We start from the raw sequence: 15,512 nt of genomic DNA, 5'->3' as shown, positions 1-15,512 counted from the left end.
TGCTAGCTGCACAGAGAAAAACACCAGCCAATGTGTGAGTGGGGTTCAGCACCGCCAGCTGTTCCCCTGCTGTGCAGCCGGCAACGTGTCCTGCAACTGCCACGCAGGCACAACAGACCCAAAAGCTGCCGCCAGTGCAGGCTTCGGCCTACACTCTGCTCCATCTCCTCCTGCTGACCCCGGGCTCCAACACCGCCAGTTGGGGCCCGGTACTGCTAGCTGCACAGAGAAAAACACCAGCCAATGTGTCAGTGGGGTTCAGCACCGCCAGCTGTTCCCCTGCTGTGCAGCCGGCATCGTGTCCTGCAAAAGCCACGCAGACACAAGAACTGAAATTGAAGGGAACCTGTCCCCCCTCCCCCAGGCGTTTGTACGTTTTAAAGGCCACCTTGTACAGCGGTAATGCTGCATGTGTGCAAGGTGGCTCATAAACGTATTCTCCTCGCACATGTGGAACTGAAAACACGTCTAAAATGTGTCCTCTGTGTGACCATTTAACCGTCCCGGTGGTGTGACTTTCCTTTGTAATGACACGCTGCAACCCCCTTGGTAGCGCTGCCCGTCTTCTGGCATCATTGTTTGGCTGCCTGCGCCTCTGCGGCCGCCCTGACCCACACAACGCCCCTCGTTGTCTTATTTATTGGGACTGCGAGGGTGTGATTGATGGGCATGATCAGTGCATCAGTTCGCCTGTCCCTCATCTCCTTCCGCCTTCTGCGGACTGTGCGGCTTCATGGCCGTGGCATGCGATAAGGGATCAGATGACGCCGCACAGTCTGAAGCGGGTGTAAGGACCCGAGTGTGAGAGGCGAACATATGTGCTGCGCCAGGACCTGAATCCCAGCCCCGCAGTGTTTTAACAATGTTAAGACACTGCGGGGCTGGGATTCATGGTCATCGCGAACCGCACCGGCCGACATTAAATGATGCCAGAACATGGGCAGCGCTAACAGCGCTAGGCCAGGGGATAACACGACAGCGCAGACTCCTGTACAGCAAATAACAATGCTCAGGAGGCTGCACCCAGCACCAAGGTGGGATTCTTGACATCTGTGCTGCGTCTCATTACAAAGGGAACTCGCGCCTCCAACACAGTTTGACTGTATAAAGGGCTAAATGTTATACGTGTTTCATTCAGCGTGTGCAAGGAGCGAAATTAAAAGAGCAACCTTTGACTTGTGCAGCACTACTGCTGCATAAGCTGTGGCTCTTCTACTTTGTAACCCCTGAGGGGGGGTTAAAGGTTACCTTTGAAATTGGTTCAATTAGGCTTCGGCCTACACTCTGCTCCCCCTGCAGAGCCCTGGGCTCCAACACCGCCAGTTGGGGCCCGGTACTGCTAGCTGCACAGAGAAAAACACCAGCCAATGTGTGAGTGGGGTTCAGCACCGCCAGCTGTTCCCCTGCTGTGCAGCCGGCAACGTGTCCTGCAACTGCCACGCAGGCACAACAGACCCAAAAGCTGCCGCCAGTGCAGGCTTCGGCCTACACTCTGCTCCATCTCCTCCTCCTGCTGACCCCGGGCTCCAACACCGCCAGTTGGGGCCCGGTACTGCTAGCTGCACAGAGAAAAACACCAGCCAATGTGTCAGTGGGGTTCAGCACCGCCAGCTGTTCCCCTGCTGTGCAGCCGGCATCGTGTCCTGCAAAAGCCACGCAGACACAAGAACTGAAATTGAAGGGAACCTGTCCCCCCTCCCCCAGGCGTTTGTACGTTTTAAAGGCCACCTTGTACAGCGGTAATGCTGCATGTGTGCAAGGTGGCTCATAAACGTATTCTCCTCGCACATGTGGAACTGAAAACACGTCTAAAATGTGTCCTCTGTGTGACCATTTAACCGTCCCGGTGGTGTGACTTTCCTTTGTAATGACACGCTGCAACCCCCTTGGTAGCGCTGCCCGTCTTCTGGCATCATTGTTTGGCTGCCTGCGCCTCTGCGGCCGCCCTGACCCACACAACGCCCCTCGTTGTCTTATTTATTGGGACTGCGAGGGTGTGATTGATGGGCATGATCAGTGCATCAGTTCGCCTGTCCCTCATCTCCTTCCGCCTTCTGCGGACTGTGCGGCTTCATGGCCGTGGCATGCGATAAGGGATCAGATGACGCCGCACAGTCTGAAGCGGGTGTAAGGACCCGAGTGTGAGAGGCGAACATATGTGCTGCGCCAGGCCCTGAATCCCAGCCCCGCAGTGTTTTAACAATGTTAAGACACTGCGGGGCTGGGATTCATGGTCATCGCGAACCGCACCGGCCGACATTAAATGATGCCAGAACATGGGCAGCGCTAACAGCGCTAGGCCAGGGGATAACACGACAGCGCAGACTCCTGTACAGCAAATAACAACGCTCAGGAGGCTGCACCCAGCACCAAGGTGGGATTCTTGACATCTGTGCTGCGTCTCATTACAAAGGGAACTCGCGCCTCCAACACAGTTTGACTGTATAAAGGGCTAAATGTTATACGTGTTTCATTCAGCGTGTGCAAGGAGCGAAATTAAAAGAGCAACCTTTGACTTGTGCAGCACTACTGCTGCATAAGCTGTGGCTCTTCTACTTTGTAACCCCTGAGGGGGGGTTAAAGGTTACCTTTGAAATTGGTTCAATTAGGCTTCGGCCTACACTCTGCTCCCCCTGCAGAGCCCTGGGCTCCAACACCGCCAGTTGGGGCCCGGTACTGCTAGCTGCACAGAGAAAAACACCAGCCAATGTGTGAGTGGGGTTCAGCACCGCCAGCTGTTCCCCTGCTGTGCAGCCGGCAACGTGTCCTGCAACTGCCACGCAGGCACAACAGACCCAAAAGCTGCCGCCAGTGCAGGCTTCGGCCTACACTCTGCTCCATCTCCTCCTCCTGCTGACCCCGGGCTCCAACACCGCCAGTTGGGGCCCGGTACTGCTAGCTGCACAGAGAAAAACACCAGCCAATGTGTCAGTGGGGTTCAGCACCGCCAGCTGTTCCCCTGCTGTGCAGCCGGCATCGTGTCCTGCAAAAGCCACGCAGACACAAGAACTGAAATTGAAGGGAACCTGTCCCCCCTCCCCCAGGCGTTTGTACGTTTTAAAGGCCACCTTGTACAGCGGTAATGCTGCATGTGTGCAAGGTGGCTCATAAACGTATTCTCCTCGCACATGTGGAACTGAAAACACGTCTAAAATGTGTCCTCTGTGTGACCATTTAACCGTCCCGGTGGTGTGACTTTCCTTTGTAATGACACGCTGCAACCCCCTTGGTAGCGCTGCCCATCTTCTGGCATCATTGTTTGGCTGCCTGCGCCTCTGCGGCCGCCCTGACCCACACAACGCCCCTCGTTGTCTTATTTATTGGGACTGCGAGGGTGTGATTGATGGGCATGATCAGTGCATCAGTTCGCCTGTCCCTCATCTCCTTCCGCCTTCTGCGGACTGTGCGGCTTCATGGCCGTGGCATGCGATAAGGGATCAGATGACGCCGCACAGTCTGAAGCGGGTGTAAGGACCCGAGTGTGAGAGGCGAACATATGTGCTGCGCCAGGCCCTGAATCCCAGCCCCGCAGTGTTTTAACAATGTTAAGACACTGCGGGGCTGGGATTCATGGTCATCGCGAACCGCACCGGCCGACATTAAATGATGCCAGAACATGGGCAGCGCTAACAGCGCTAGGCCAGGGGATAACACGACAGCGCAGACTCCTGTACAGCAAATAACAACGCTCAGGAGGCTGCACCCAGCACCAAGGTGGGATTCTTGACATCTGTGCTGCGTCTCATTACAAAGGGAACTCGCGCCTCCAACACAGTTTGACTGTATAAAGGGCTAAATGTTATACGTGTTTCATTCAGCGTGTGCAAGGAGCGAAATTAAAAGAGCAACCTTTGACTTGTGCAGCACTACTGCTGCATAAGCTGTGGCTCTTCTACTTTGTAACCCCTGAGGGGGGGTTAAAGGTTACCTTTGAAATTGGTTCAATTAGGCTTCGGCCTACACTCTGCTCCCCCTGCAGAGCCCTGGGCTCCAACACCGCCAGTACTGCTAGCTGCACAGAGAAAAACACCAGCCAATGTGTGAGTGGGGTTCAGCACTGCCAGCTGTTCCCCTGCTGTGCAGCCGGCAACGTGTCCTGCAACTGCCACGCAGGCACAACAGACCCAAAAGCTGCCGCCAGTGCAGGCTTCGGCCTACACTCTGCTCCATCTCCTCCTCCTGCTGACCCCGGGCTCCAACACCGCCAGTTGGGGCCCGGTACTGCTAGCTGCACAGAGAAAAACACCAGCCAATGTGTCAGTGGGGTTCAGCACCGCCAGCTGTTCCCCTGCTGTGCAGCCGGCATCGTGTCCTGCAATAGCCACGCAGACACTTGCTCTTGTACCTTCTGCTCCCCATCCTGGTTCCAGTACCGTCAGTTGGTTCCGGGCAGAGCCTTTGGCTTAGGTGCCTCCCTCTGGGTATCCGAGTTCCACCAACGTCAGGTGGTCCTTGGTAGTGCTTTCAGGCACGGGTTCCTCCTGCTTAGTAACCGGGTTCCAGTAACGTCAGCTGGTCCTCGGTAGTTCCATTGGCTCTTGGACCTTCGGCTACCCATCCGGGTTCCAGCACCGTCAGCTGGTTCTCGGCACTGTCTTTTGCTCTTGTACCTTCTGCTCCCCATCCTGGTTCCAGTACCGTCAGCTGGTTCCGGGCAGAGCCTTTGGCTTAGGTGCCTCCCTCTGTGTATCCGAGTTCCACCAACGTCAGGTGGTCCTTGGTAGTGCTTTCAGGCACGGGTACCTCCTGCTTAGTAACCGGGTTCCAGTAACGTCAGCTGGTCCTCGGTAGTTCCATTGGCTCTTGGACCTTCGGGTAGCCATCCGAGTTCCAGTTCCATCAGCTGGTTCTCGGCATTTTCTCAGCCTTCTTGTACCTTCTGCTACATTTCCAAGTTCAAGAGACTAAACACGATGACCCGGAAGAACACCCCTAAGATGACGACGACACCAGAGACGACAACCACCGTGATGACGACGACCCTGGAGACGATGACTCTGAAGACCACCGTGATGACGACGACCCCGGAGACGACGACCCTGAAGACCACCCCGATGACGACGACCCCGGAGACGACGACCCTGGAGACGACGACGACCTGGAAGACCGAGAAGCAGAAGAACAAGAGGCTGCAGAACAAAGAGCAGAAGAACATTAAGCATAACACTAAATATCAGAGCAAAAAATATTATCTAAATTATAAGCAGAAGAAGACTAAGCAGTGTATGGGGGTGAGTCCGTTCCTCCTCGTGGTGCCCCTGGATAAAGCCTGATGCTGCAGGCCAAACTGAACGCGGACAAATGTAACTGTTTTGTGACAGGCAGAACGGAAGGTGTAATCTTCAAACTTTTATAGATAACAACTACGGGAATGCCTGTCACAAATAAGAATATGATGAAGAAGTAGAATATGATGAAGATAATAGTAAAATAAAAAGAATATGAACAATGTAACCCAAAAAATAATAGGTAGAAGATGAAGAAGAAGATGAATAAGGTGAAGAAGTTGATGTCAAAGAAGCTGATGATGAGGATAATGAAGAAGAAAGCGTGGGAGAAGTAAAAAAGAAGGTGAAGGGCGTTGAAGTAGTGAAACATCAATATGTGATATATGTAAAAAAAAAAAAAAATAACATAGTCAAATTCTTTCTAACGCCGAACGTCATAAAAAAAAAAAAAAAAATCCTGCTATTCTATTACATTGGGCTAAATCTCTGTGCCTTTAATGTCTCCGCCACGTCCCCCAATACATCCTACATTATTCTTAGTTGTTTTCCTTCATGTAGAATGAACCTACAAGTGTATAAAGGGTTTATTTTAATTCCGATATTTTCGTCCCATTGACTTGCATTGGGATCGGGTATCGGTATCGGATTGGATCCGATATTTTGACGGTATCGGCCGATACTTTCCGATACCGATACTTTCCGATATCGGAAAGTATCGCTCAACACTACTTGTGAGCCATTGGAAAGAGCAGGAAAACGCAAAAAATTTCAACCTCTGATCATTGTAAAAGAAGTTATGACCCAATGGGGAAAAATGTGAAATGTTTTCTGTTATCTCCTATACTAATAGAGACTGCTGCTCACTGCTTCACTTATGCTTGTAGGCCATTGGAAAGAGCTACACCCTAAACTCTACAAGCTACACGCTACACTCTACACCCTACAGGCTACACTCTACACGCTACACCCTTCACTCTACACCCTACACCCTACACGCTACACGCTACATGCTACACTCTACACACTACACCCTACATGCTACACGCTACACGCTACATGCTACACGCTACACCCTACACTCTACACCCTACACCCTACACGCTACACCCTACACGCTACACCCTACACCCTACTCCCTACACGCTACACTCTACACCCTACACGCTACACTCTACACCCTACACGCTACACCCTACACTACACGCTACATTCTACACGCTACACGCTACACTCTACACCCTACACGCTACACCCTACACTCTACACCCTACACGCTACACACTACACGTTACACTCTGCACCCTACACGCTACACCCTACATCCTACTCCCTACACGCTACACTCTACACTCTACACCCTACACCCTACACGCTACACGCTACACGCTACACTCTACAACCTATACTCGACACCATACACCCTACACTCTACATTCTACACCCTACACGCTACACCCTACACGCTACACTCTACACGCTACACGCTACACTCTACACGCTACACGCTACACTCTACACCCTACACGCTACACCCTACACTACACGCTACATTCTACACGCTACACTCTACACTCTACACCCTACACGCTACACGCTACACGCTACACGCTACATGCTACATGCTACACTCTACAGCCTACACCCTACACCCTACACGCTACACCCTACAGGCAACACCCTACACCCTACTCCCTACACGCTACACGCTACACCCTACACTCTACACCCTACACCCTACACGCTACACGCTACACTCTACACGCTACACGCTACACTCTACACCCTGCACGCTACACTCTACACCCTACACGCTACACCCTACACTCTACACGCTACAAGCTACACGCTACACTCTACACCCTACACGCTACACCCTACACTCTACACCCTACACCCTACACGCTACACGCTACACGCTACACTCTACACCCTACACGCTACACCCTACACTCTACACCCTACACCATACACGCTACATGCTACACTCTACACCCTACATGCTACACCCTACACGCTACACGCTACACACTACACACTACACGCTACACTCTACACGCTACACCCTACACCCTACTCCCTACACGCTACACGCTACATTCTACACGCTACACGCTAAACTCTACACCCTACACGCTACACCCTACACGCTACACCCTACACACTACACCCTACACCCTACATGCTACACGCTACATGCTACATGCTACACCCTACACTCTACACCCTACACCCTACACGCTACACCCTACACGCTACACCCTACACCCTACTCCCTACACGCTACACCCTACACTCTACACCCTACACGCTACACGCTACACGCTACACGCTACACTCTACACCCTACACTCTACACCATACACCCTACACTCGACATTCTACACCCTACCCGCTACACGCTACACCCTACACGCTACACTCTACACGCTATACGCTACACTCTACACCCTACACGCTACACTCTACACCCTACACCCTACACTCTACACCCTACACCCTACACGCTACATGCTACACTCTACACCCTACATGCTACACCCTACACGCTACACACTACACGCTACATGCTACACTCTACACGCTACACCCTACACGCTACATTCTACACGCTACACGCTACACTCTACACCCTACACGCTACACCCTACACTCTACACCCTACACCCTACACGCTACACGATACACGCTACACGCTAAACTCTACACCCTACAAGCTACACCCTACACGCTACACCCAACACCCTACTCCCTACACGCTACACGCTACACGCTACACCCTACACTCTACACCCTACACCCTACACGCTAAACGCTACACTCTACACGATACACGCTACACGCTACACTCTACACCCTACACGCTACACTCTACACCCTACACGCTACACCCTACACTCTACACGCTACAAGCTACACGCTACACGCTACACTCTACACCCTACACGCTACACCCTACACTCTACACCCTACACCCTACACGCTACATGCTACACTTTACACCCTACATGCTACGCCCTACACGCTACACGCTACACACTACACGCTACACTCTACACGCTACACCCTACACCCTACACCCTACTCCCTACACGCTACACGCTACATTCTACACGCTACACGCTAAACTCTACACCCTACACGCTACACCCTACACGCTACACTCTACACGCTACACGCTACACGCTACACTCTACACCCTACACGCTACACTCTACACCCTACACGCTACACCCTACACTCTACACGCTACAAGCTACACGCTACACGCTACACTCTACACCCTACACGCTACACCCTACACTCTACACCCTACACGCTACACGCTACACTCTACACTCTACACACTACACGCTACACCCTACACTCTACACCCTACACCCTACACGCTACATGCTACACTCTACACCCTACATGCTACACCCTACACGCTACACGCTACACACTACACGCTACACGCTACACTCTACACGCTACACCCTACACCCTACACCCTACTCCCTACACGCTACACGCTACATTCTACACGCTACACGCTAAACTCTACACCCTACACGCTACACCCTACACGCTACACCCTACACACTACACCCTACACCCTACACGCTACACGCTACATGCTACATGCTACACCCTACACTCTACACCCTACACCCTACACGCTACACCCTACACGCTACACCCTACACCCTACTCCCTACACGCTACACCCGACACTCTACACCCTACACCCTACACGCTACACGCTACACGCTACACGCTACACGCTACACTCTACACCATACACCCTACACTCGACATTCTACACCCTACCCGCTACACGCTACACCCTACACGCTACACTCTACACGCTATACGCTACACTCTACACCCTACACGCTACACGCTACACCCTTCACTCTACACCCTACATGCTACACGCTACACGCTACACTCTACATCCTACACGCTACACCCTACACTCTACACCCTACACACTACACGCTACACGCTACACGCTACACCATACACCCTACACTCGACATTCTACACCCTACACGCTACACGCTACACCCTACACTCTACACCCTACACCCTACACGCTACACGCTACACCCTACACTCTACACCCTACACCCTACACGCTACACGCTACACTCTACACCCTACACGCTACACCCTACACACTACATGCTACACCCTACACTCTACACCCTACAGCCTACACGCTACACGCTACACGCTACACCATACACCCTACACTCGACATTCTACACCCTACACGCTACACGCTACACCCTACACTCTACACCTTACACCCTACACGCTACACGCTACACCCTACACTCTACACCCTACACCCTACACGCTACATGCTACACTCTACACCCTACACGCTACACCCTACACACTACATGCTACACCCTACACTCTACACCCTACAGCCTACACGCTACACTCCACACCCTACACGCTACACCCTACACGCTACACCCTACACGCTACACGCTACACTCTACACCCTACACGCTACACGCTAAACGCTACACTCTACACCCTACACGATACACAATACACCCTACACCCTACACGCTACACTGTACACCCTACACGCTACACCCTACACCCTACACCCTACACCCTACACGCTACACGCTACAAACTACACACTACACGCTACACTCTACACGCTACTCCCTACACCCTACACGCTACACTCTACACGCTACACGCTACACTCTACACCCTACACGCTGCATGCTACACGCAACACGCTACACTGTACACCCTACACGCTACACTACACACGCTACACGCAACACGCTACATCCTACACACAACAAGTTACACTCTAAATCCTACACTTCACACTCTACACCCTACACCCTACACGCTACACGCTACACGCTACACGCTACACTCTACACCCTACACGCTACACCCTACACTCTACACCCTACACCCTACACGCTACACTACACACGCTACACGCAACACACTACATCCTACACACTACACGTTACACTCTACACCCTACACTCTACACTCTACACCCTACACCCTACACGCTACACGCTACACGCTACAATCTACACCCTACACGCTACACCCTACACTCTACACCCTACACCCTACACGCTACACGCTACATGCTACACTCTACATGCTACACGCTACACGCTACACTCTACACCCTACACGCTACACTCTACACCCTACACGCTACACCCAACACCCTACACGCTACACGCTACACTCTACACCCTACACGCTACACTCTACACCCTACACGCTACACCCTACACTCTACACCCTACAAGCTACACTCTACACCCTATACGCTACACCCTACACTCAACACCCCACACCCTACACCCTACACTCTACACGCTACACGATACACGCTACACTCTACACCCTACACGCTACACTACACTCTACACCCTACACCCTACACGCTACACGCTACACCCTACACTCTACACCCTACACCCTACACGCTACATGCAACACTCTACACCCTACATGCTACACCCTACACTCTACACCCTACACGCTACACCCTACACCCTACATGCTACACACTACACTCTACACCCTACACGCTACACCCTACACTCTACACCCTACACGCTATACGCTACGCGCTACACTCTACACCTTACACGCTACACCCAACACTCTACACCCTACACCCTACATGCTACATGCTACACTCTACACTCTACACGCTACACGCTACACGCTACACTCTACACCCTACACGCTACACTCTACACCCTACACGCTACACCCTACACTCTACACCCTACACCCTACACGCTACACTCTACACCCTACACGCTACACCCTACACTCTACACTCTACACCCTACACGCTACACTCTACACCCTATACGCTACACCCTACACTCTACACTCTACACCCTACACGCTACACGCTACATGATACACGCTACACTCTACACCCTACACGCTACACCCTACACTCTACACCCTACACGCTACACGCTACACGCTACACCCTACACTCTACATTCTACACCCTACATGCTACACGCTACACTCTACACCCTACATGCTACACCCTACACTCTAGACCCTACACCCTACATGCTACACTCTACACGCTACACGATACACGCTACACGCTACACCCTACACTCTACACCCTACACCCCACATGCTACACTCTACACGCTACACCCTACACGCTGCATTCTACACCCTACACGCTACATGCTACATGCTACACCCTGCACTCTACACCCTACACCCTACCCGATATACGCCACATGCTACACGCTAGAGTGTAGGGTGTAGCGTGTAGGGTGTAGAGTGTAGCGTGTAGGGTGTAGGGTGTAGAGTGTAGGATGTAGCGTGTAGGGTGTAGAGTGTAGCGTGTAGGGTGTAGGGTGTAGAGTGTAGTGTGTAGGGTGTAGAGTGTAGCGTGTAGTGTGTAGAGTGTAGCGTCTAGGGTGTAGCGTGTAGGGTGTAGTGTGTAGGGTGTAGGGTGTAGAGTGTAGAGTGTAGAGTGTAGCGTGTAGGGTGCACAGTGTAGGGTGTTGGGTGTAGCCTGTAGCGTGTAGGGTGTAGAGTGTAGCGTGTAGCGTGTAGGGTGTAGGGTGTAGAGTGTAGGGTGTAGCGTGTAGGGTGTAGAGTGTAGCGTGTAGGGTGTAGGGTGTAGAGTGTAGTGTGTAGCGTGTAGGGTGTAGAGTGTAGCATGTAGGGTGTAGCATGTAGGGTGTAGCGTGTAGGGTGTAGGGTGTAGAGTGTAGCGTGTAGCGTGTAGGGTATAGCGTGTAGGGTGTAGAGTGTAGCGTGTAGGGTGTAGAGTGTAGTGTGTAGCATGTATCGTGTAGCGTGTAGCGTGAAGGGTGTAGGGTGTAGAGTGTAGGGTGTAGCGTGTAGGGTGTAGAGTGTAGCATGTATCGTGTAGCGTGTAGCGTGAAGGGTGTAGGGTGTAGGGTGTAGATTGTAGGGTGTAGCGTATAGGGTGTAGAGTGTAGCGTGTAGTGTGTAGAGTGTATGGTGTAGCGTGTAGGGTGTAGAGTGTAGCATGTATCATGTAGCGTGTAGCGTGAAGGGTGTAGGGTGTAGGGTGTAGATTGTAGGGTGTAGCGTATAGGGTGTAGAGTGTAGCGTGTAGGGTGTAGAGTGTAGGGTGTAGCGTGTAGGGTGTAGAGTGTAGCATGTATCGTGTAGCGTGTAGTGTGAAGGGTATAGGGTGTAGGGTGTAGATTGTAGGGTGTAGCGTATAGGGTGTAGACTGTAGCGTGTAGGGTGTAGAGTGTATGGTGTAGCGTGTAGGGTGTAGATTGTAGCGTGTAGTGTGCAGCATGTAGGGTGTAGGGTGTAGCGTGTAGGGTGTAGAGTGTAGAATGTAGGGTGTAGAGTGTAGCGTATAGCGTGTAGGGTGTAGGGTGTAGAGTGTAGGGTGTAGCGTGTAGCGTGTAGCATGTAGGGTGTAGGATATAGAGTGTAGCGTGTAGGGTGTAGAGTGTAGCGTGTAGGGTGTAGGGTGTAGAGTGTAGGTTGTAGCGTTTAGGGTGTAAAGTGTAGCGTGAAGGGTGTAGAGTGTAGCGTGTAGGGTGTAGAGTGTAGCGTGTAGCGTGTAGCATGTAGCGTGTAGGGTGTAGAGTGTAGGGTGTAGCGTGAAGGGTGGAGAGTGTAGCGTGTAGCATGTAGGGTGTAGGGTGTAGAGTGTGTGGTGTAGCATGTAGGGTGTAGCGTGTAGGGTGTAGAGTGTAGTGTGTAGCGTGTAGAGTGTAGGGTGTAGTGTGTAGGGTGTAGAGTGTAGCGTGTAGGGTGTAGCATGTAGCGTGTAGAGTGTAGCGTGTAGCGTGTAGTGTGTAGCGTGTAGGGTGTAGAGTGTAGCGTGTAGCGTGTAGCGTGTAGGGTGTAGGGTGTAGAGTGCAGGGTGTAGCGTGTAGGGTGTAGAGTGTAGCGTGTAGGGTGTAGGGTGTAGTTTGTAGGGTGTAGCGTGTAGGGTGTAGCGTGTAGGGTGTAGGGTGTAGAGTGTAGCGTGTAGCGTGTAGAGTGTAGGGTGTAGCGTGTAGCATGTAGCATGTAGGATGTAGGGTGTAGAGTGTAGGGTGTAGCGTGTAGCATGTAGGGTGTAGGGCGTAGAGTGTAGAGTGTAGCGTGTATCGTGTAGCGTGTAGCGTGTAGGGTGTAGGGTGTAGGGTGTAGAGTGTAGGGTGTAGCATATAGGATGTAGAGTGTACCGTGTAGGGTGTAGGGTGTAGAGTGTAGGGTGTAGCGTGTAGGGTGTAGAGTGTAGCGTGTAGGGTGTAAGGTGTAGAGTGTAGTGTGTAGGGTGTAGAGTGTAGCGTGTAGGGTGTAGAGTGTAGCGTGTAGGGTGTAGCGTGTAGGGTGTAGCGTGTAGGGTGTAGGGTGTAGAGTGTAGAGTGTAGCGTGTAGGGTGTACAGTGTAGGGTGTTGGGTGTAGCGTGTAACGTGTAGGGTGTAGAGTGTAGCGTGTAGCTTGTAGCGTGTAGCGTGTAGGGTGTAGGGTGCAGAGTGTAGGGTGTAGCGTGTAGGGTGTAGAGTGTAGAGTGTAGCGTGTAGGGTGTAGAGTGTAGTGTGTAGGGTGTAGAGTGTAGTGTGTAGCGTGTAGGGTGTAGAGTGTAGCGTGTAGGGTGTAGCGTGTAGGGTGTAGCGTGTAGGGTGTAGGGTGTAGAGTGTAGCGTGTAGCGTGTAGGGTGTAGGGTGTAGAGTGTAGCGTGTAGGGTGTAGAGTGTAGCGTTTAGCGTGTAGGGTGTAGGGTGTAGCGTGTAGCATGTAGCATGTAGGATGTAGGGTGTAGAGTGTAGGGTGTAGCGTGTAGCATGTAGGGTGTAGGGCGTAGAGTGTAGAGTGTAGCGTGTATCGTGTAGCGTGTAGCGTGTAGGATGTAGGGTGTAGAGTGTAGGGTGTAGCATATAGGATGTAGAGTGTAGCGTGTTGTGTGTAGGGTGTAGAGTGTAGGGTGTAGCGTGTAGGGTGTAGAGTGTAGCGTGTAGCATGTAGCGTGTAGGGTGTAGGGTGTAGCGTGTAGGGTGTAGAGTGTAGCGTGTATCGTGTAGCGTGTAGCGTGAAGGGTGTAGGGTGTAGGGTGTAGAGTGTAGGGTGTAGCGTATAGGGTGTAGAGTGTAGCGTGTAGCGTGTAGCGTGTAGGGTGTAGGGTGTAGAGTGTAGGGTGTAGCGTGTAGGGTGTAGAGTGTAGCGTGTAGCGTGTAGCGTGTAGGGTGTAGGGTGTAGAGTGTAGGGTGTAGCGTGTAGGGTGTAGAGTGTAGCGTGTAGCGTGTAGGGTGTAGGGTGTAGCGTGTAGGGTGTAGAGTGTAGGGTGTAGCGTGTAGGGTGTAGAGTGTAGCATGTAGCGTGTAGGGTGTAGGGTGTAGAGTGTAGGGTGTAGCGTGTAGGGTGTAGGGTGTAGAGTAGTGTGTAGGGTGTAGAGTGTAGCGTGTATCGTGTAGCGTGTAGCGTGTAGGGTGTAGGGTGTTGAGTGTAGGGTGTAGCGTATAGGGTGTAGAGTGTAGCGTGTAGGGTGTAGGGTGTAGAATGTAGGGTGTAGCGTGTAGGGTGTATAGTGTAGTGTGTAGAGTGTAGAGTGTAGCGTGTAGCATGTAGGGTGTAGGGTGTAGTGTGTAGGGTGTAAAGTGTAGCGTGTATGGTGTAGAGTTTAGCATGTAGCGTGTAGGGTGTAGAGTGTAGCGTGTAGGGTGTAGAGTGTAGCGTGTAGCGTGTAGGGTGTAGGGTGTAGCGTGTAGCATGTAGCATGTAGTATGTAGGGTGTAGAGTGTAGGGTGTAGCGTGTAGTATGTAGGGTGTAGGGCGCAGAGTGTAGAGTGTACCGTGTATCGTGTAGCGTGTAGCGTGTAGGGTGTAGGGTGTAGAGTGTGGGGTGTAGCATATAGGATGTAGAGTGTAGCATGTAGGGTGTAGGGTGTAGAGTGTAGCGTGTAGGGTGTAGGGTGTAGGGTGTAGAGTGTAGGGTGTAGCATGTAGAGTGTAGGGTGTATCGTGTAGGGTGTAGAGTGTAGCATGTAGCGTGTAGGGTGTAAGGTGTAGAATGTAGGGTGTAGCGTGTAGGGTGTAGAGTGTAACGTGTAGTGTGTAGCGTGTAGGGTGTAGAGTGTAGGGTGTAGCGTGTAGGGTGTAGAGTGTAGCATGTAGCGTGTAGTGTAGGGTGTAGCGTGTAGGGTGTAGAGTGTAGCGTGTAGGGTGTAGAGTGTAGCGTGTAGCGTGTAGAGTGTAGTGTGTAGGGTGTAGGGTGTAGAATGTAGAGTGTAGGGTGTATGGTGTAGACTGTAGGTTGTAGAGTGT

Source organism: Ranitomeya variabilis, chromosome 8, assembly GCF_051348905.1.
Source record: "Ranitomeya variabilis isolate aRanVar5 chromosome 8, aRanVar5.hap1, whole genome shotgun sequence".
NCBI classification, from domain to species: domain Eukaryota; kingdom Metazoa; phylum Chordata; class Amphibia; order Anura; family Dendrobatidae; genus Ranitomeya; species Ranitomeya variabilis.
This window is presented reverse-complemented; position numbering follows the sequence as displayed.